Source organism: Bubalus bubalis, chromosome 18 (assembly GCF_019923935.1).
Source record: "Bubalus bubalis isolate 160015118507 breed Murrah chromosome 18, NDDB_SH_1, whole genome shotgun sequence".
NCBI classification, from domain to species: Eukaryota; Metazoa; Chordata; class Mammalia; order Artiodactyla; family Bovidae; genus Bubalus; species Bubalus bubalis.
In genome coordinates, this window is record NC_059174.1 from 7,704,634 (window position 1) to 7,726,180 (window position 21,547).

A 21,547-nucleotide genomic window follows, 5' to 3' on the forward strand; every position below is an offset into this window, starting at 1 on the left:
GGGAAACCCTTGCCTAACCCTTCCTTTCATGCCTGGCACATCCCTGTTCTTCCTTCAAACCTTAACTCTGACCACCCTGCAGTGTCCTGGACCCCACCCACTCCTGCACGGCGGCCCTGTGACTGACCAGGTGGTGCCTGCTCTCTGCACCTGGCTGGCTGCTCCCACAGGGCTCCTGTGCCCACAGAGAGGTTGCTGTCCTTCTCACTGCCATGGAGGCTGAAAGCAATTCAAGGTGAGCTCCAGTACCAAGGACCCATGGCAGGCATGGGTGACACAGGCCCCCAGCTGGCAGGCACACAGGCCGGCTGGCCACCAGCTCCTGGTGAGTGATCTGCTGTATGAAGGTGGGCATGTCACTGCCAAAACCCCATGTGCTTCTGGAAAGTTCCTGGGAGTTTGTTGTACTGACTTTTTGTGCTGTACACAGATCTTTTTTGGTTACTCCTCATCAAAGTACTTTAAAATGAGGTGTCTAGCTCTTTATATGGGATCTCTTGTTCCCTCATAATTTTTAATCTTTGCTTTTAATTTTTTTAAGTGAAAGTTTAATTTATATACTATAAAACAAACAACTCTTAAGGGTACAGCTCCATGACATTTTACACATATTCACTCTGAGAAACTACCCTTGAGATCAACATGTAGAACTTTACCTGAAGCCCCGCAGCCCCCCTCCAAGTCACCACCCTCCAAGGTAACTGCCACTCTTGCCTTTACCACCACAGGTCATTTTTGCCTGTTCTTGAACTTCAGGTAAATGGAATTACACCGGGTGTCTTATGTGTGTCCGGCTTGGCTTTCACTCAACAATCATACTGTTTGTGAGACTCACGCATTTTGATGGATCACTAGTTTGTTTGTATTCCTGAGTATGTTTTATTGTATTAATGCACTACAGTTGATTTTTTTCTACTGGGCTCTTAACAGAAGTTTAAGTTGTAATTTGGGGCAGTTATGAAGAATGGTGCTGTGAGTACTTGGGGGGCGGGACACCATTTAACCCACTACCCATACCAACTGTGTGGAGGGGAGGGGAGCGCCCTCCCACCCTCGTCATCCAGGCCCCATAGCCCTCCACCGAGTTCCTTCCTGAAACAGTCTCTGTGTGTGTAGGAATATAGATATATCTGTATGTGTGTGTGTCATTTCGACACAAATAGTCACATTCTCTACACACGTCTTCATCTGGCCTTTCTTACGCAGTGCATCTTAATGATGGTCTGGTAACTACAGCTGCCTCATTCTTTTAAACAGCTATTTGAACCCCACTGTATGGATGTACCAGTTTTTATTTAACTGTTGCCCTCTTGATAGATATTCAGGTTGTCTCCTACCATTTGCTAGTTCCACCAGTGCCATAAAAACCACCTTGGTGATGTTTCTAAGCAGTTATATGCACCTATCTGTGTGGAAAACTGTGTCTTTCTTGCTTTTGAAAAGATGATACAAGGGGATTAAAAACTAGCTTTAATTTTTAAAAATCTTCCCTTATCCCTACCACACCCACCACTCTGCATATTCCCTTCCAGCCTGATCCTCAGTCAAGCATTTTGCCAAGTTGTAGACACATCTTTATTCCCTCCCATAAAACACAGCGTACATTGTCCGAGTTTTCCATGTTGCTGTACAGCCCTCCATGTTACAGCTCTGTGGTTCTGCAACAGTGTCCCTGGGCAAATGGGTCATGATGTACGAAGCCATTACCCTCTATGGACTGTTCAGGTTTATTTTCTCTTCTAGATAATATTGCAGAGAACATTTTCTTTCCAGTAGCTTTTTAATAATAATAAAAAGAGGGATAATTTCCTTAGACTGGATTTCCCAGCATAGTATCATTCAGTCAAAGGCTAGGAACAGTTTCACGGCACAAACTGCAAGTTGCCAAATTGCTTCCCAAGGAGACAGTCCTCTCGACGCCGACTCGGGTGGCAGCTGGGTCTGCCCGCCTCACCAGCCCTGAGCCAGCATTGAGCCTTAGCCACTCTCGTCCAAAAGAGCGTGTTGTGGAGCCTCAGAGTTGCTCTGATCTGGCTGCCCTTGATCTCTCTGTGCTGCTGTGGATTCTTTGAACTCTGTCTTGGCAGTTGGGCCTGGGTCTGACCACTTCACCTCTCTGATCAGATTTCCTCATCTGGAAAGCGTAGGGTGACCAAACTGTCCCAGTTTTTCCGGGATGTGAGACTTTTGTGCTGGAGTCAGGCATGTCCCAGGCAAACCTAGACAGGCTGGGTGGTGGTCGGATCTTGCCAGGGCCCTGCAGAGACTTGCTGTAAGTAGGAAACCAGTCGACTGAATGCACGGGCCCCGCGGGTCCCGAGCTGACGGGCACACACTGAGTGGCGCTGTGTGTGACTCACGGATGGCTCAGACCCTGTGTGCCCAGGAGCTCTGCTTTTCCTGGTCCCCATACTCCCGGGACTGGGCGTTTTTAAAAAACTGGAAATAGAATAAAGTGGTGCTTTCATTGTTTCTGTGACAGATACTTTGCTGCGGCTGAGACACCCACAAGTCATCTGTGCTTGAGACAGTCTCTGGGGAGCCCCCGGCCTCCCCTACATGGCCCAGTGTCCCCCACCTTCTTGGGCCTGCTCCCCATCTCTCACTCTAGACACCTGGCCTCTCTCATGGTCCTTTGCTCCCTGTCATTTGTGAAGCCAGTGGGTAGGAACCCCCAGACCCGCCTCAGCCCCCAGGAGTCCCCTTAACCCCCTCCCCCAAGTGTGCAGGGGTGGGGGGTGGGAGTGGGGATTCCGGCTGCTCCTGAGGTTAACCATTTTCCATACATTTGTTTCCTGTTTGAATTTCCTCCTGGGCCTTTGTGGGTTTATGGCTTTGGGATTTGCATACCTTTTCCTGCTGGAAACTGGGTTTCTCTTGTCTTGCTGGTAGCTTTTTTCTTGGTATATTTTTGTTCTTTTTTTTCTTCTTATCATCCTGTGAAAGATGGATCTGAATTTTTCTGTTTCTTTATGAAAAAAAAAAGTAGAGAAAATTGCTATGTTGTTCTGTTCCTTTTGAAGTCTGTGTTTGCGTGCATGCAGGCTCAGATGTGGGTAAGAAGCCGCCTTCTGAAGCTCACCTTGTGTGCTGTTGTGCTGTGTGCTGGGGAGAAGGTGGGGGTGGATGCCAGATAAGGGTGTGAATCAGGAAGCATTTCCCCAGACTCTTGGGTGTAGTTTTGCATGGGTCCCACCCCTGCCCCTCACCTACTGGGCACTCAGCATTCACTGAACGCAGGAGTCTTACCTGATTTCTCTTGATCCTTGTAAAGAAATACTCCAGATGTGACTGAAGCTCCCATCTTCAGGGAGCCCTTTTGTATCCAGGTTTCCTATTCCCTCCCGGAGGTGTATCTCCACTGTCTGTTGTTTCTCTTCCTATGCCTGTTTTCATACTGTTGGTGTTTATTTATGCTTGCAAAAACTAGATCTAGCATTTTGCATATTTCCCGACTGTATGTAAATAGTGTTATGCCCTCCGCTTCACTCTGCAGCTAGTTGGTGCTGACTACTTTTCATTTCATATAGGATTTCATTGGGTGGGTGTCCCACAATTAATGAGCCATTTTTTGGTTGGTGGCAACATGCCAGCAAATTTGGAAAACTCAGCAGTGGCCACAGGACTGGAAAAGGTCAGTTTTCATTCCAATCCCAAAGAAAGGCAACGCCAAAGAATGTTCAAACTACCGCACAATTGCACACATTTCACACACTAGCAAAATAACGTTCAAAATTCTCCAAGCCAGGCTTCAACAGTACGTGAACTGAGAACTTCAGATGTTCAAACTGGATTTAGAAAAGGCAGAGGAACCAGATATCAAATTACCAACATCCGCTGGATCATCGAAAAAGCAAGAGAGTTCCAGAAAAACATCTACTTCTGCTTCATTGACTACGCCAAAATCTTTGACTGTGTGGATCACAACAAACTGTGGAAAATTCTTCAAGAGATGGGAATACCAGACCACTTTACCTGCCTCCTGAGAAATCTGTATGCAGCTCAAGAAGCAACAGTTAGAACTGGACATGGAACAATGGACTGGTTCCAAATTGGGAAAGGAGTACGTCAAGGCTGTATATTGTCACCCTGCTTATTTAACTTATATGCAGAGTACATCATGAGAAACACTGGGGTTGATGAAGCACAAGCTGGAATCAAGATTGTTGGGAGAAATATCAATAACCTCAGATATGCAGATGACACCACCCTTATGGCAGAAAGCGAAGAACTAAAGAGCCTCTTGATAAAAGTGAAAGAGGAGAGTGAAAAAGCTGGCTTAAAACTCAGCTTTCAGAAAACTAAGATCATGGCATCTGGTCCCATCACTTCATGGCAAATAGATGAGGAAACAATGGAAACAGTGAGAGACTTTATTTTTGGGGGCTCCAAAATCACTGCAGATGGTGACTGCAGCCATGAAATTAAAAGACACTTGCTCCCTAGAAGAAAAGCTATGACCAACCTAGACAACATATTAAAAAGCAGAGACATTATTTTGCTGACAAAGGTCTGTAGAGTCAAAGCTATGGTTTTTCCAGTGGTCATGTACGGATGTGAGAGCTGGACCCTGAAGAAGACTGAGCGCCAAAGAATTGATGTTTTCAAATTGTGGTTTTGGAGAAGACTCTTGAGAATCTGCTGGACTGAAAGGATATCAAACCAGTCTATCCTAAAGGAAATCATTCCTGAATATTCATTGGAAGAACTGATGCTGAAGCTGAAACTCTAATACTTTGGCCACCTGATGCAAAGAACTGACTCATTGGAAGAGACCCTGATGCTGGGAAAGATTGAAGGCAGGAGGAGAAGGGGACGACAGAGGATGAGATGGTTGGATGGCATCACCGACTCGATGGACATGAGTTTGAGCAAGCTCCGGGAGTTGGTGATGGACAGGGAAGCCTGGAGTGCTGTAGTCCATGGAGTCGCAAAGACTCGGACACAACTGAGTGACTGAACTGAACTGAACTGTATTGGTTTTCCAGGGCTACCATAATGAAATATCACAGGTTGAGTGGCTTAAACAACAGAGATGTATTCTGTCACATTTCTGGAGGCCAGAAGTCTCAGGTGAAGGTGTCGGCAAGGTTGGCTCCTCCTGAGGGCTGGTGGTGCGAATCTACTCCAAGCCCCTTCCCCCAGCTCCTGGTGGCCTCAGGCGCCCCTGGCCTTGAGCATGGCATTCTCCATGAGTCTTCCTGCCACTTTCTGTGCTTTTCTGTCTCTGTGTCCAAATTTCCCCCTTTTTATAAGGATACCATTCCTATTGGATGAGGGACCTCATTTTAACTTATTTACCTTTTTAAAGAACGATCTCCAAACACTGTCACATCTCCCCCTATGTCACCGTCATGGAAATGCTGTCTTATATTTTCTACTAAATAATTTTAAGCTTTGTTTCTCACATTCTGGCCTTGGTCAATCCGGGCTTTATTTGCAATGGATGAAAAAAATATATATAATTTTGTTTTCCCTGTTGGATTGCCGATGGCTGGACTCATCCCAGCTGGTTTCCCTGGTGGGCCAAGGCCCCAGCATCCTGATCCCTGATGCCCACATCCATGACACACCGGGATTTTCCTCTGAAGGGCTCAGTGCTCAGAGTGGGGCTGTCTGTGCCTGCTCCCAGGAGGAGCTGAGCTGGAGCCTGCATCAGTGGCTGTGTCCTGCTGGACGGGGCTGCAGAGATGGATTCTAGTTTCCTGGGGTGGCCATAACAAATGATTGCAAATTCAGTGCCTTGAAATGACAGGTTTTCCTCTCATAGCTCTGGAGGCCAGGATTCTGAAGTCACAGCATCAGAAGTGGTGATTCCTTCTGGAAGCTGCAAGAGAGAATCTGTCCCAGGCCGCTCTCTGAGCTTCTTGTGGCCTTTGGTGGTTCTTGGCAGTCACCGGCCTGTGGATGGGTCAGTCCAGTTTCTGCTTCATCTCCCATGGTCTCCTCCTCCAGGTCCATGTCAGTTTCCCCTTCTCTCCTAAGCACTGTCAGTGGATTTAGGGCCCACCCTAATCTGCAAGGACGTCACCCTGAGATCCTGTATTACGTTTGCCAAAACCTTTTTGAAAGTCAGGTCATATCCACAAGTTCTAAACGGACATGGCTTTTGGGGGCCACTGTTCAGCCCACTCTAGGTCTTAACTGCAGTGCGAAGGTGAGTTTCTTCTCACCGGGGCAGCAAAAGTGGCCCTCCTTCAGCAGTCGCTTTCTCTCACCAACGTGCACTGCCTTCTGGCTCCCTTGCTGGGTGATCTGGGATCCCGGTCTGCAGTTTCTCTTTTGTTCCTCCCCGACTCCCCGGTCCAGTGATGAGTTATCCCACTTCTGGAAATGTGTCTTAAGGAACTGACTCAACAGCATGAGAAAAAAGATCTTCTTGTTGTTGCCTTGTTGATAATACTGAAAAGTTGGACGTAACCCCCAGGAGAGGAGGTAATTACTTAATTACTTCAGTAATACTTGTTCGTCACCCCGACTGACTGAGAGACTTAGAAGCAGCTGGGGAGAGGACCGAGCAGGATAAGAGGGGACGGTTGCCGCCTCCCTGGTGAGGGGGACGTCCCACTTGTGATGGTCTGGAAGGTCACATGATGTCAGTAAGGAAGTGGACACCCAGGGAAGTCTTGGGTGTGATAAGCTGGTCTGAATCCATGAGACTAATCCATAAGTCTTCTCTGGTGGACCCGGCTGAGCCAGGAAGGAGGCTTCAGGAGGAGGGTACCCTGATGAAGTGTGCAGGAACCTCCTTACTTTGCTGGGACCCGTGACCGGCCACCAAAATCACAAAAACATGGCAATACGGAAGGGTGCCTGATTAGTGAAAAGTACGGCATAAAAACTGAGTCAGAGAAGTGCCTAGAAAAACAGAATTGCCCTATGATCCAGAAATCCTACTTCTGGGTATCTACCCGTAAAGAAAAACAGGGATTCAGAGAGATGTGTGTCCATCTGTGTTCATAGCAGCATTATTCCCAATAGTCAAAAGGTGGAAAGAACCCAAACGTCCATTATCCCCAAATAAATGGATGAACCAAGTGTGGTCTATCCATGCAGTGGAATATCATTCAGCCTTAAAGAGGTAGGAAATTCTGACACACGTTACATCGTGGATGAACCTCGATCATTACTTCTAAATGAAGTAAGCCAAACGCAAAGGACAAATAGTATACAATCTCCTGATACAAGGGACCTGGAGCAGTCAGATTATTCATAGAAACAGAAAGCAGAATGTGGTCGCTGGGGCTGGTGGGAAGGGGAGGGGAGTTAGTGTTTAATTTGGGAAGTTACAAAGCTCTGTACATGGATGGTGGTGATGGTTGTGTCACAAGGAAAAACAGAACACTGCAGAGCTTTGTGCATGTAACAGAGCTTTGTGCATGTTAAGGTGGAGTACATTATGTGTATTTCACCACAATTTTTTAGGGAAAGGATGCCTAGTATAGTAGCTGACTGGCTGCGGGGAGGGGGTGTTCAAATCCCAGCCCCTCCTCTTCGTGTGTTCTTTTGTCTGGCTTTATTTCTCCTGCTCAGAGCTGTGTGGCGGTGAGGGTCCTCTGCCCTGTGGCAGGCTCCAGGCAGCAGGGGTGGGCAGCAGGCCTTCACCAAGTCACATCATCAAATAGGGGCACGGATTTCCCCTCAGTTATTAGGTCTGTGACCTTGCGCAAGCTGCCTCTCCTTTCTGAGCCTGTTTCCTTGTCGGTAGGAACAGGGACAGTCACATGACTGATGATAAAGCATGAATGTCCTCTGAATGGCCCAGGCGGGAGTGCTTAGCTGAGCAGGCCCTCCACAGGGGTGAGTTCCTTTTCCGGAGTTCCACGTCAGAAAGAGACGCCTGTGGACAGAGCTGACATGATTCGTGTTGCCCAGGATGGACTCAGGCAGTATATATCCAGGTATTTTAAGTCATGTGCTATCCTTTTATATGCCCAGAAGGTCTGGCAGGATGTTCACCAAGGTGTGAAGAACGGGTGATAGGATGGCAGCTAGGAGTTTTTTTCCTTAATCTCAATTCAGGGAGATCTTGAGCAAATATCCTGACACCTCTAAACCTCAGTTTGGTTTTCTCAGATGCAAAATAAGAATGTTTTTTTCTTTTTAATGCTTTATTGTGGGAATGTTCAAGCCTTCACCAAAGAAGAAGAAATAGTCATGAACTCCACTACCCAAGAATCAAGAGTTAGCAATAAATTGCCAATTTTGTTTCATCTCTGCCTCCCTACCTCTTCTCCTGCTGGTTATTTTAAAGCAAATCCCAAACAAAGAAACTCTTTAAAAAAAAATCACCACAATACCATTATCACACCCCAATATATACATATATATATATATATTTTTTTTTTTTTTTGCTTAATTTTTTGGTCACACCACACAGAATGCAAGACCTTAGTTCCCCAACCAAGACTGGAAGCCACGCTCCCTACAGTAGAAGCTCAGAGTCTTAACCGCTGGACTGCCAGGGAGTCCCTCAGTTCAGTTCAGTTCAGTCACTCAGTTGTGTCCGACTCTTCGAGACCCCATGAATCGCAGCACGCCAGGTCTGCCTGTCCATCACCAACTCCCGGAGTTCACTCAGACTCATGTCCATCGAGTCGGTGATGCCATCCAGCCATCTTATCCTCTGTTGTTCCCTTCTCCTCCTGCCCCCAATCCCTCCCAGCATCAGTCTTTTCCAATAAGACAACTCTTCGCATGAGGTGGCCAAAGTACTGGAGTTCCAGTCCCTAGGTAATTAAAAAAATTGATTTTTAAAAAAATTTTAGGCATAGAGACTTTGGCGGTCCAGGTTAGGGCTCCATGCTTCCATGGCAGGGGGCACAAGTTCCATCCCTAGTCAGGAACCTGAGATCCCACATGCTGTGTGGTGTGGCCAAAAATTTTTTTTAAAAATAAGAAAATTAAAAAAAAATTACCTAATATCTAATCAGTGTATAATCATCCTTGATTGTCCTGTGAATGCTTTTTAATTTGATTTGCTTGAATCAGGATCCACAAGATTCACACATTACACTTGCTTGATATATCCATTTCCCCAGAGTTTTAATTGGACAGTTTTCAAATGTCCAGGGGAGGCAAAAGGATTTTACAGTGAGCGCGTGCACAGCCCCCAGATTCAACCACTGGCGTGTTGCTGTCCCGTGCTCACCCATCTCCCTGTCTCTCTGTAGTCAGCAGTACTTTTAAGTCTTTTGACCTAAACACTGTCCTTGCTCTCATGTTTTTTCCTTGCCATTTATCTGTTGAAGAAATCATATCATTTGTCCTGTAGAATTTCTCATTTGAAGATTAGATGCACTGCGTGCGTAGTGCTTAAAATGTAGTAGGTGCCTAATTAATATTCATTACTCATTGTTTTGTTCTGTATCTGTATCTTCTGGTTTTTCTCAATGAAAATATATCCTTTTGTTAAAAAAAAAAAAGAAGAGAGAGAGAGAGAGTTTTAAAAGCGTCCCTGGGCTGCTAGACTTTTCAAAGCTACATTGGTTTGTAGCCACAAGGGGGTCTGTCTTCACTTGGTTTGCTGGGCTCGCCCACCCCCTAGGCCCTCAGGAAGGACCACCAGCGCTGGGCAATGGAAGGTGGCAGAATGAGGGAATGTGGAGGTGGGAGACAGAGCCGGAGGGGCTCAAAGGAAAGGCCGTGGGTGGGGGGGGGGGGCGAGTCTGGATCGGCCCCTTCCCCTGGGCTGAGGGCAGTGACACCAGGAGGGAGGCCCAAAGGAAACGCTGCAAAGTGTGAAAAGCTGCAGAAATCTCAGGAGAGCGTGGAAGCAACGGCACACATCATTAGGACTGAGAGGGAGCACACAGCTTGGTTTCGAGGGGCTGGGGCAGATGGAAAAGACGAAGATGAGCCTCTCCAGGGATCTGACTCCACAAACTCGGACACCAGGCAGACAGATGAGAAATACGCAGGAACCGGCATCCTCCATGAGCAGCTGGAGAGGAAAAGCAGGAGACTGGCGGTGGGGAGCTCTATGAGGAGGGGTCAGGAGCGCCAAGCCGGGATTTGCCCCTGCCCCCCATCACCTGTGTGGTCCTGGGTAGGGCTCCCTCCCTTCCCTGAACCTCAGTTTTCCCCACCTGCAAAATAGGGGTGAACCAGAAGCCCCGTAGGGCTTTCTTTTTGCTCAGGCAAGGCCAGTATCCCACTCACTGACTGCTCCCTGGGGGTGAAGGAGGGGGTCACTGCTGGGATCTGGATGTGTTGGTGACTCCTTTGGCACTTTTTCTTTCAAGAAGGTAAACACCACGTCCACCGTGTGGATCACAATAAACTGTGGAAAACTCTTCAGGAGATGGGCATTCCAGACCGCCTGACCTGCCTCCTGAGAAACCTGTATGCAGGTCAGGAAGCAACAGTTAGAACTGGACATGGAACAACAGACTGGTTCCAAATAGGAAAAGGAGTACGTCAAGGCTGTATATTGTCACCCTGCTTATTTAACTTATATGCAGAGTACAGCATGAGAAACACTGGGCTGGAAGAAACACAAGCTGGAATCAAGATTGCCGGGAGAAATATCAATAACCTCAGATATGCAGATGACACCACCCTTATGGCAGAAAGTGAAGAGGAACTAAAAAGCCTCTTGATGAAAGTGAAAGAGGAGAGTGAAAAAGTTGCCTTAAAGCTCGACGTTCAGAAAACGAAGATCATGGCATCTGGCCCCATCACTTCGTGGCAAGTAGCTGGGGAAACAATGGAAACAGTGGCTGACTTTATTTTTCTGGGCTCCAAAATCACTACAGATGGTGATTGTAGCCATGAAATTAAAAGATGCTTACTCCTTGGAAGGAAAGTTATGACCAACCTAGATAGCATATTCAAAAGCAGAGACATTACTTTGCCAGCAAAGGTCCTTGTAGTCAAGGCTATGGTTTTTCTAGTGGTCATGTATGGATGTGAGAGTTGGACTATAAATAAAGCTGAGTGCAGAAGAATTGATGCTTTTGCACTATGGTGTTGGAGAAGACTCTTGAGAGTCCCTTGGACTGTGAGGAGATCCAACCAGTCCATCCTAAAGGAGATCAGTCCTGGGTGTTCATTGGAAGGACTGATGCTAAAGCTGAAACTCCAATACTCTGGCCACCTGATGCGAACAGCTGACCCATTGGAAAAGACCCTGATGCTGGGAAAGATTGAAGGCAGGAGCAGAAGGGGACAACAGAGGATGAGATGGTTGGATGGCATCATGGACTCGATGGACATGGGTTTGGGTGGACTCCGGGAGTTGGTGACGGACAGGGAGGCCTGGCGTGCTGCGCTTCATGGGGTTGCAGAGTCGGACATGACTGAGAGACTGAATTGAACTGAACTGAAACACCAAGTCCAGGCTCAAAACCTCGAGTCACCAAGTCAAAGTACCAAGTGAGCTCAGGCTATAGCGTACACCATCCTGGATTCCATTCCTCACCCTGCCCTTCCTGGCTTGTGATCTGAGGTAGCGTTCCACAAAGAACTGGTGATGCCCGTCAAGGCTAAAGAAACAGGCCCAGCCGGCTTTTCCTGAACCCAGATCCCAGACTTCTGAAAAGCAGTTAATTCTTGGAGTAGATTTGGCTAATTCACCTCCAAGGAAAACCTGAATATTTTTAGCCAAACCAAACAGAAAAGTGAATAAATATAGAAATAAACCACTTGCCTGAATCCCTGGCCCACAACCCAGCCACCTGTCAACCAGCACCATTGTGAAACCACAAGGCCCGAGGTCATGCCGGCCAACTTGCATGTGTGGGTCGCTGCCATCCACGCTAATGAGATTCACCAGCCAGTTGTGAGCCAGGTCTGGCGCTACTCAGGTCCAGCGATGGCACTGGTGCGTGGTGGGGAAGCTCAGGCCACAGAGCCGGAATACAGGCTCCCAAGTGCCTCGCCCAGAGTTGAGTCATGCCCCACCCAAGGTGCCCCAGTGGGTCCTCCTGAATCACGGCGGCTCCCTAGGAACTGCTCCAGGTGAGCTTGAGGACAAAGGGCAGACTTGTGTCCATGCTCATTCCAGGGAAAACAGGATGAGCAATGCCCTCTGGGGCTGTAGAAGCCGGGAGTGAGGTGTCGTGGCCAGAGCTGGTTAGGGCAGAACAGAGGAGCACTGAACGCGGCCCGCTTTGGGCTTTGTAATGGGTCAAATTGTGCCCCTCCAGAAATGGCCAAGGAGGGATTCCCTGATGGTCCAGGGGTTAGGACTCTGTACTTCCACTGCCAGGGGCCCGGGTTTGATCCCTGATTGGGGAACTAAGATGCCACATGCCACAATCATGGCCAAAAAAAAGAAGAAAGAAAGGAAAAAAAACATGTCCAAGTCCTAGCCCCCAGTACCTCCAAATAAAGACTGTCACTGTATTTGGAAATAGGGTTGTTGCAGATGTAGTAAGTTGAAATGCAGTCATGCTGGAGTAGGGTGGGCCCCTTATCCAGTAAGATTGTGTCCTTATAAATAAAAAGGGGAAGTTGGGGCACAGGCACACGTAGGGAGGATGCCTTGGACTTGAAGGCAGAGCTTGGGAAGATGCCCCTGTGTACAAGCCAGAGATGGCCAGCAAACCCTTGGGAGTGAGACAGGCGCAGAACAGACACTTTCCTCGGCCCTCAGATGACAGCAACCCTGCTGAGCCTCCAGAGCTGTGAGAGAAGATGTCGCTGCTGTGCAACCGCCCAGTTCATGGTGCTCTGTGACAGTACCCTCGGACAGGGGTTTGGGTGGCGACGGGCCTGCCGCCTGTCTCTGGGAGCCCTGGGGCAGGTTACTTTCCTTCTTTGAGTCTGGGGCCTAGAACCCGAGACTCAGGGGGCTAGTCTGGATAAAGCCCAGCCAGGTCCCCCGGATGCGTTACCTGGACATCTGTAGGTAGTGGGAAACTGGAAGCAGTGCCCCCTTCCTTAGCTCTGGAGACTGGACTGAGTTGCCCATTTTGGGCCCAATGCCAGACACACAGCAGAGGCAGCTGGAATCCCATGAGGCACTGAAACAGAATTCCAGAGAGATCAGGACAAAAGACGGAGGAGAGAGGAGGCTTTGTGCAGACCCTCCCTCCTGTTCCTCTCGGGGCCTGGCTGTTCCGTGCTGGCTGGGTTCTGACGTGTATGTCCTTTCTGAAGATTCTCCTTCCTTGAGGTGTCACAGAACAGTACGCTAGCTGATCTCTGCCTGTCTTTGGAAGTGCTTTGAAACTTGTAAAGTGGGGAACACGTTTTCTCGGCAACAGCCACCTTATTGAACACCTGCTGCATGCAGGTAAAGAAGCTGTAAGTCCTGCCCTAGGTGGGCCAGGCCAGGGCGGTGCCACAGGGTGGCATGGGGAGGCAGTGGCAGTGCCGTCCTGCCCCCAGCCCCCGCCCAGTTCAGAATGGGACAGGCTGGCCGTCAGGGCTCCAGTGTTTTTCACTGTCGACTAGAAGAGGTTTTGTGAGACGTCAAAGACGGCATTCATCCCCTTCCCCATCTTTTTTTCTCATTTTGAGAAACGTGAGCTAACAGCAAAATTATGAAAAGCATAACTGGGGCTAAAACAGGCAGCGCTGGGAACTCCCTGGCCGTCCAGTGGTTAGAAGCCCAGGCTCTCACTGCCAAGGGCCCGGGTCGAGGAACTAAGATCTTGCATGCCATGAAGCATGACCCAGAAAATTAAAATAGGCAGGGACTTCCCTGGAGGTCCAGAGACTAAGACTCCAGGCTCTCAGTGCCAAGGGCCCGGGCTTGATCCCTGATCAGGGAACTAGATCCCATCCCACATGCCGCAACTAAAGATCCTGCATCCTGTAAGATTCTGCACTCTACAGCGGAGATCTGAGTGCCACAACTCAGACCTGACGCAGACAGATGAGTAAGTAAATAAATATTTAAAACAAATAAAATAGGCAACATGGCAGGGTGGCTAAGAGAGGGAGTCTGGTACTAAACTGACCAGGCTCAAGTGTGACCCTGGGCTAGTTAATGAACCTCCCTACTCGCCAGCTTCCTCATCCATGCAATGGACACAATAACCCCACTGCAATTTTGTGAGGATTAATTTGAAGGAGTCAACACAGGCAAAGTGCTTATACCAGTGGCTTGCACAGAGTAAGACATATGTAGGTATTTGCTATTGTTAATAAAATAAATGCACAAGGTTGGGGAACACAGTGAAAGAAGTGGTTATTATTTGGGATAAGACGTTTCTTGGGAGACTGTCCAGCTCACAATGACCCACCTGACCATCCTCACCTCTAAGGAGTGGGTGCCAGCATCCATATTTGGACAGCTTAGCTCAGACACTGGCTGGGGTGGGCATCTGGGCCACCTGACCAACTAAATTCTTCCCTTAGACCCTGGACCAAAGAAAGAACTCCCAGTAACTATATATAACTTTGTATATGTAATTTTTCAAGTCTCCTGTAAATGCATTATCATATTTTCATAATTTAAAAGATAGGAAGAGCTTGTAGATTGTTGACCTCCGCGGATCTCTTGAGGGGTCCCCTTCTGTCAGGCTGAAGTGACACAGCAGAGGAAGTCTGGATGCAGGGTAAGAAGATGCAGAGAGAAGCCCGCACACAGAGCCGAGAGAAATGCCCTGGTTTCTGGCCGTTTCTGAGACCTGCCTACCTTTATGCCCTTAGGGGTCCTGTGAGACACCCTTGATTCCTTCTAAGCCATTTCCACTCTATTTGAAGCTACCCTGGTTGGTTTCTGTTGCAGCCGGGGTCTCGGCGAGCACCCTGATGCTGCAGCCTGCTCTCCCCTCGTTTCTCTGAATCTGTGAGGGTCTGCTCACCAGAGCTACAAGAAAATGTCCACTCCTTTCCCTTCAGCCCAGGCAGACTGCAGTTTCAGTTTCATGGCTGCCATGAAGTTCAGTTTCGTGACTGAAGAAAGAAGGAACCAGGAGTTGAGCAACCTGGCTTCCCTACCATGCATTGGGCACTTCTTCCTAAACCTTGTTCTGAGCACTTTACATGCATTGTCTCATTTGCTTGATTGTGACTATCAGATTGGATCTCTGTCTCACAGATGAAGAGACTGAGGCTTCTGAGAAGTTAAGAGGTTCGGATAGTGTCACCCAGCTAAGTCAGGTGGACAGCTGGGATCCAGATCCAAAGTTTGTGCTTTCAGCCTCCTTCCCATCCCTCCTGGAGCCCCTGGATTTCACCTCCTGTTCTCCTGCACTGGGATCCTGGATAGAACCTTGATCATGTCTCGGCTGATGAAAGGGGGTGTGGCTAGGTTTTGGAAGAGCCACACATACTCCACACATGTTAACACGCTGCCCCCCCCCACCCCCCGCCCCGCCCCCTGCCATACTTCCTTTCCTTGCTTCTTAGCAACTGACTCAGAGCGGATGGAGGGGAAAGAAGTGAGGTCACATTTAAATTGGTCAATTTGAGCAGCTCACCGCAAAGGCTGGTGTGGGAGAGAGATGCAATTAATCTGAAAAACACAGTGGTTTTTATTTTTAAAAATATGATCCGTGGCCTTCAAACCTCTGTGTGGCTGTGCCAGGCATCCATTTCCACGCGTCAGCAGCAGCCTGGCATTTCATAAAGTCCCTGTGAATTTTTAAAAAAATGAATGGCATTTGTCTTTTTTCAAAAGTAAAACAAATCAATACATGTTTATTGTAGGAAATTTGGGCTTGGGGGGTGGGAAGAGAGCAGAAAGAAGACAACAGTATTTACCCATAAGTGTTGCAGCCGTGTAACGGATAGATTAGCCAGCCACGAAAGGAACAGACCGCAATACGTGCACCAACATGGATGGATCGCCAAAAGTGTTACGGTGCGTCAGAGGCCAGCCCCAAAGGAGGGTGCATCTTTTGACTCTATTTATATGAACTTCAAGAAGGGGTGAAACTATCTATAGTGACCGAAGGCGGATGGGGGGATGTCTAGGCCAGCAAGTGGGTGGCTGGGATCAACAGCAGAGGAGCAGAAGAAGCTTTGTTTGGGTTGTGAGAATGTTCTTTATTGGTGTCTTGATTCAGGTGGTGGTTACCTGGGTGTAGACCTTCATCAACACTTATCAACCTGTTCTTTTTAAACAGGTGACTTTAATTTCATGTAAATTGTATTTTGATAATGTTGATTTCAAAAGGCAAAAGAATGACTTATAATCCCACCCACTGCAGAGATAACTGCTATTAAGGTTTTGGTGTGTGTATGTAAATCAATTGACTGATTGTGTGTAACAAAGATTCAGTTCAATTCAGTTCAGTCACTCAGTCGTGTCAGACTCTTTGCAACCCCATGAATCGCAGCATGCCAGGCCTCCCTGTCCATCACCAACTCCCAGAGTTCACTCAAATTCATGTCCATCGAGTCCGTGATGCCATCCAGCCATCTCATCCTCGGTCATCCCCTTCTCCTCCTGCCCCCAATCCCTCCCAGCATCAAAGTCTTTTCCAGTGAGTCAACTCTTCACATGAGGTGACCAAAGTATTGGAGTTTCACCTTTAGCATCAGTCCTTCCAATGAACACCCAGGACTGATCTCCTTTAGAATGGACTGGTTGGATCTCCTTGCAGTCCAAGGGACTCTCAAGAGTCTTCTCCAACACCACAGTTCAAAAGCATCAATTATCTTCTGCACTCAGCTTTCTTCACAGTCCACCTCTCACATCCATACATGACCACTGGAAAAACCATAGCCTTGACTAGACGGACCTTTGTTGGCAAGGTAATGTCTCTGCTTTTGAATATGCTGTCTAGGTTGGTCATAACTTTCCTTCCAAGGAGTAAGCGTCTTTTAATTTCATGGCTGCAGTCACCATCTGCAGTGATTTTGGAGCCCAGAAAAATAAAAGTCTGACACTGTTTCCACTGTTTCCCCATCTATTTCCCACGAAGTGATGGGACCAGATGCATGATCTTCGTTTTCTGAATGTTGAGCTTTAGGCCAACTTTTTCACTCTCCTCTTTCACTTTCATCAAGAGGCTTTTTAGTTCCTCTTCACTTTCTGCCATAAGGGTGGTGTCATTTGCATATCTGAGGTTATTGATATTTCTCCCAGCAATCTTGATTCCAGCTTGTGCTTCCTCTAGCCCAGTGTTTCTCATGATGTACTCTGCATATAAGTTAAATAAGCAGGGTGACAATATACAGCCTTGACGTACTCATTTTCCTATTTGGAACCGGTCTGTTGTTCCATGTCTAGTTTTAACTGTTGCTTCCTGACCTGCATATAGGTTTCTCAAAAGGCAGGTCAGGTGGTCTGGTATTCCCATCTCTTTCAGAATTTTCCACAGTTTATTGTGATCCACACAGTCAAAGGCTTTGGCATAGTCAATAAAGCAGGAATAGATGTTTTTCTGGAACTCTCTTGCTTTTTCCATGATCCAGCGGATGTTGACAATTTGATCTCTGGTTCCTCTGCCTTCTCTAAACCTAGCTTGAACATCTGGAAGTTCACGGTTCACGTGTTACTGAAGCCTGGCTTGGAGAATCTTGAGCATTACTTTACTAGCGTGTGAGATGAGTACAATTGTGTGGTAGTTTGAGCATTCTTTGGCATTGTCTTTCTTAGGGATTGGAATGAAAACTGACCTTTTCCAGTCCTGTGGCCACTGCTGAGTTTTCCAAATTTGCTGGCATATTGAGTAACAAAGATTAGTTTTAGATAAATGTTCAGTCCTCTGTAATACATTTTTTTTTTTTTTTTAATTAACCTCAGGGACTTCCCTAGCAGTCCAGGGGTTAAGACTTCACCTTCCAATGAAGCCGGTACAGGTTTGATTCCTGGTTGGGGAGCTGGGATCTCATATACCTTGGGGCAAAAAAAAACAAAAAATAAAAAAAACAGCAGCAATATTGCACCTCCAAATCTCCCAAACTAGAGAAGTAGGGGGTGTGGCAGGTCATCGCTCAGCTACCCAGTACACAGGCTGCTAACTAGGAAACGGGGCTCCACACCCCCTCCCTCCCTCCCCACCTGTGAGCCTAGAAAATGGGCTGACTTCACATCAGCTCAGAAGCGGGAGGGGGATGTTCCCTGACTTCAGGATGAAAACATGACTCCTCTCCTTACACCAGGAGAATAAGCACATTATTTGATCGGTACGTTAAATGCCATCAGTACAGAGTGTGTGCTCCATTATGTTGGTGTCTCATGCCTGTTAAAAATGAGGCTCAGGAATACTCTCCTGGATGATGTGATTTTGAGATGGAGTTTTCAGTCGGAGCTTTGGGAGTGTTCCCCCAAAGCAGCAGTTCCATGGGGCAGCTATGAAATTAAGAACAAATAATTCTGCTTCTGGCACCTGGCATATGATTACAGGCGTAGCTTCATGCCATTAAGGGGCTCCAGAAACATGACTCTAAACAGGTTGCATCTCATTTCATCCTGTGAGTTCCTGTGTTCCTTGACAGCCTGATAAAGCTGGCTGTGAGTTTCCTCCGGCCCCTGGGAAGTGGCATCTGAGGAGGGACGTGCCGTTGCATGAGTGTGGACAATATAATCTCCCCCAGACTGTGAACCACAGGATGCCTGGGGAGCAGCCTGTACCGGCTGAGAAGGTGGGAAAAACATTTTCCTTTAAACCAGGGGTTCTCAATCAGGGCTGATTCTGCCTCCCAGGTGACATGCGGTAACGTCTGGAGACATTCTGTTTGTCACAGATCGTGGCTGCTCCTGGCATCTATGGTTAGGGCCAAGGATGCTGCTAAACACCTCCAGTGCCCTGGGCAGCTGTCTGCTGCCAGGAATGACCCAGCCCTTAAATGTTCATGGCGGCCAATGTTGAAACCCCTGCAAAGACGCTGTACTGAGTTTCCGTGCTCCAGTTGTTGGCAACATGAGCTTGAGAAGGGCTGTAATCAGGGCCTTGGGAACACGGGTTCGAAGATGACAGTGGCAACATGAAAACACAATGCTTATTCTACGTGCTCACCCAGTGCTGGGCTGTGAGCTCATTTAATTCCTATGACTCTGGGAAAAGGTGCTGTTATAATCCCATTTTACAGCAAATCAACCAAAGATACACACATCTGGTAAATGGAAGGGCAAGGAGTTTGTTTTCTTCTCGGCACACTTTTTTGAGGGGGCGAAGCGGGAGGAGGGGTGTCCGATTCCCCTCACTCAACTATGAGCCCCGCGAGGGCAGCATCTTGTGTGAGCTGGACCTATAGGCCCCAGCAAAGTCCTTGGCCCTTAGTAGGTGCTGACAAGGGTTTAATGGAATTGAATGAAGGCAGGCAGGAAGCAGGGCAGTGTTGCATAATGGTTAGAATGTTGGCATTGCAGTTTGATTTCCAACCATTCAACAGATAACCATCATGCAGCTTCTATAGTCCAGAACAGGCAGGGACCTGTTGGAGCTGACCTATGCTCGCCCATGAGAGCTGACTGTTTTTCAGGAATTTTGAAAGCTGGTTGTCAGAGCCATTAAACAGGATCGAATTAATATCAACTTACATTTAAATAAATTGTATCTTTAAAAAGGTAATAAAACTCATCAGTTCAGTCCAGTTCAGTTGCTCAGTCATGTCCAACTCTTTGCGACCCCATGAACTGCAGCACGCCAGGCCTCCCTGTCCATCACCAGCTCCCCACTTCCTAATTATTTTACTAGCATTTCTGTTCCGAAATGTTATTTATGCCTATTTCAGGGGTTGCCAAACTTCTTCTGTAAAAGGGCCAGATAGAAATATTTTAGGCTTTGCAAGCCCTGAGCTGAGACCCCTCCGCCCGTTTCATGTCCCCTGGAATGTTGTATCTGTAGGGTGGAAACACTCTGCAATGGGGTACGTCTCTTCCCAACTCTCCATGTTCAGTGAGGCCTGCTGAAAACCTGAAGATGGCCGTGGTGGGAATATTTCCACCACGGAGATTGTCAAATGCTATGAATCAGCACCCCTGCCCCCTACCCACCGCAAGCTGATGCTTAAACATTCACCAGCACACCGCTGGACACAGTGATGGGCAGAACTGGAACAGATCCTGTTGTCTTGGAGGATACAGTGTGTTGGGTTTGTGGAGCATTTCGTTTGTGGAGCCTACCTATGGCTGTGGTGGTAGGTAGAAGCAGAGGTGGCCCTCTCTCAGGGCTAGTCATCGGCTCTCACGCTCTCCTCCCCACTTCCTCACGTCCCTTTGTGGGCTGCCAGGGCAGCAGGTCTGTCTTTCCCCTCTGAGTTGGCTCCAGGGGGTGACCTGAGGGACCTCAGTGTTGAGCTGCGAGCTGTTTCCTGCTCCCTCACTACATGTCCCCAGCGTCTAGCATGGAGTAGCATCTTCACCAACATGGCCCCGAGTGAATCCGTGGTACACTGTTGATCCGAGTGGAAGAGGAATTTGCAGTGAGCCGGTGAGAGCAGAACGCTGGTCTTTGGGACGGGCTCAAACGAGGAGGGGCTGCCAGCAAAGATCGGAGAACATGGAAGCTTTGTCTGGTGATCTTTGTGAGTCAACTGGCCCACGAGTCCTGGGAGAGTGATGGGTTCGTGACCTTGCCTGTTGTTCCTACTGCTCCATGACCCTCAGGTTTGATGCTAGGAGGGTGACCTCTAAGGGACTTGCACTGTTGCTGGCAGAATCTGGACTCCTGTGGCACCGAGGATGACCTGGGTACCTGAGGCATTGGTGGAAACTCAGTGGGCTTGTGTCTCCTACAGAGGCTGGGGGGCTGCAGGGAGAGAGCTTCCGATGGAATCTGACAGCTGGACTTACTCATTTTTAGGTCAAGAACCTGGGCCATTGGGAGGCGAGGGACTCTGCGTATCACTGAGTATAAGCGCATCCCATCTCCTCGCAGCCTCGCTCACTGACCTCAGTCTATGGCCTAAGCAACAGGGGACAGGTGAGGCTGACCACAGGTCACTGTGTATTTGCTTGCAAGCACGAGGGCTACCGTTGACCAGGAACTCCTGCTTTCAATTTCCAGGGAACTTCTTATAGTATCTTGTGGGCTCCATGTCACTGACCTCAAACTCAAACCAAGAAATATTATTGAAAGATATATTGATCAAATTCAGCACTTTTCTTCCTGAGCCTCTGCTCAGGAAAACATTACAAAAGGACTGGGAAAAACATGGTCAGACAGAATTTTGGGTGAAAATCTGGGCTAAGATCCTCATGTTTGTCTAAACCTCAACTTCCTCATCCTTAAGATGGAGATGGTAATTTGTCTTCTGCGTTGGTTGAGAGGAAGAAAAGAGAACAAATATATAACACCCCCAGCATAGTACCTGGTACTTTATCACGCTGTTCCTATTTAATGCTTACAGATCAAGCACCATACCAAGCAGTGCTGAGGAGGTCTGGATGAAATCTGAAACTGCATCCTGGTAAATCTCATTCTGCTGAAGTTCTGCCCCTGAACAGGGTGAGGAGGGTCCACAGATGTCCCTCCAGTGGACAGCAGCCGCTTTGTCTGCCATCGAGTCTCCCCACTCATGATTTCCTGTTGCACCCCATCACCTCCTTCCTGGGTACCCTTGACAGCCTCTCCACCAGCCTCCTGGCCTCCAGGCTGCTGCTTTGCAAACCTTGTCCATGTCGTGCTATGGCCAGTGACCTGGATGAAGGTGACATCTACAAGTCACTCCCCTGGATGGCCTGTGTGGTGGCTTC

The 21,547-nt window shown here is 48.1% G+C and overlaps 1 long non-coding RNA gene across 1 annotated transcript; it reads left to right on the forward strand.

Annotated features, from left to right (window-relative positions):
• Positions 1-7,825: 7,825 nt before the first annotated feature.
• On the forward strand, positions 7,826-21,282 carry LOC112580199. Its single transcript, XR_003104468.2, has 3 exons — positions 7,826-7,901; positions 20,655-20,774; positions 21,202-21,282. It is a non-coding gene; the product is annotated as an uncharacterized LOC112580199 (long non-coding RNA).
• Positions 21,283-21,547: the final 265 nt, after the last annotated feature.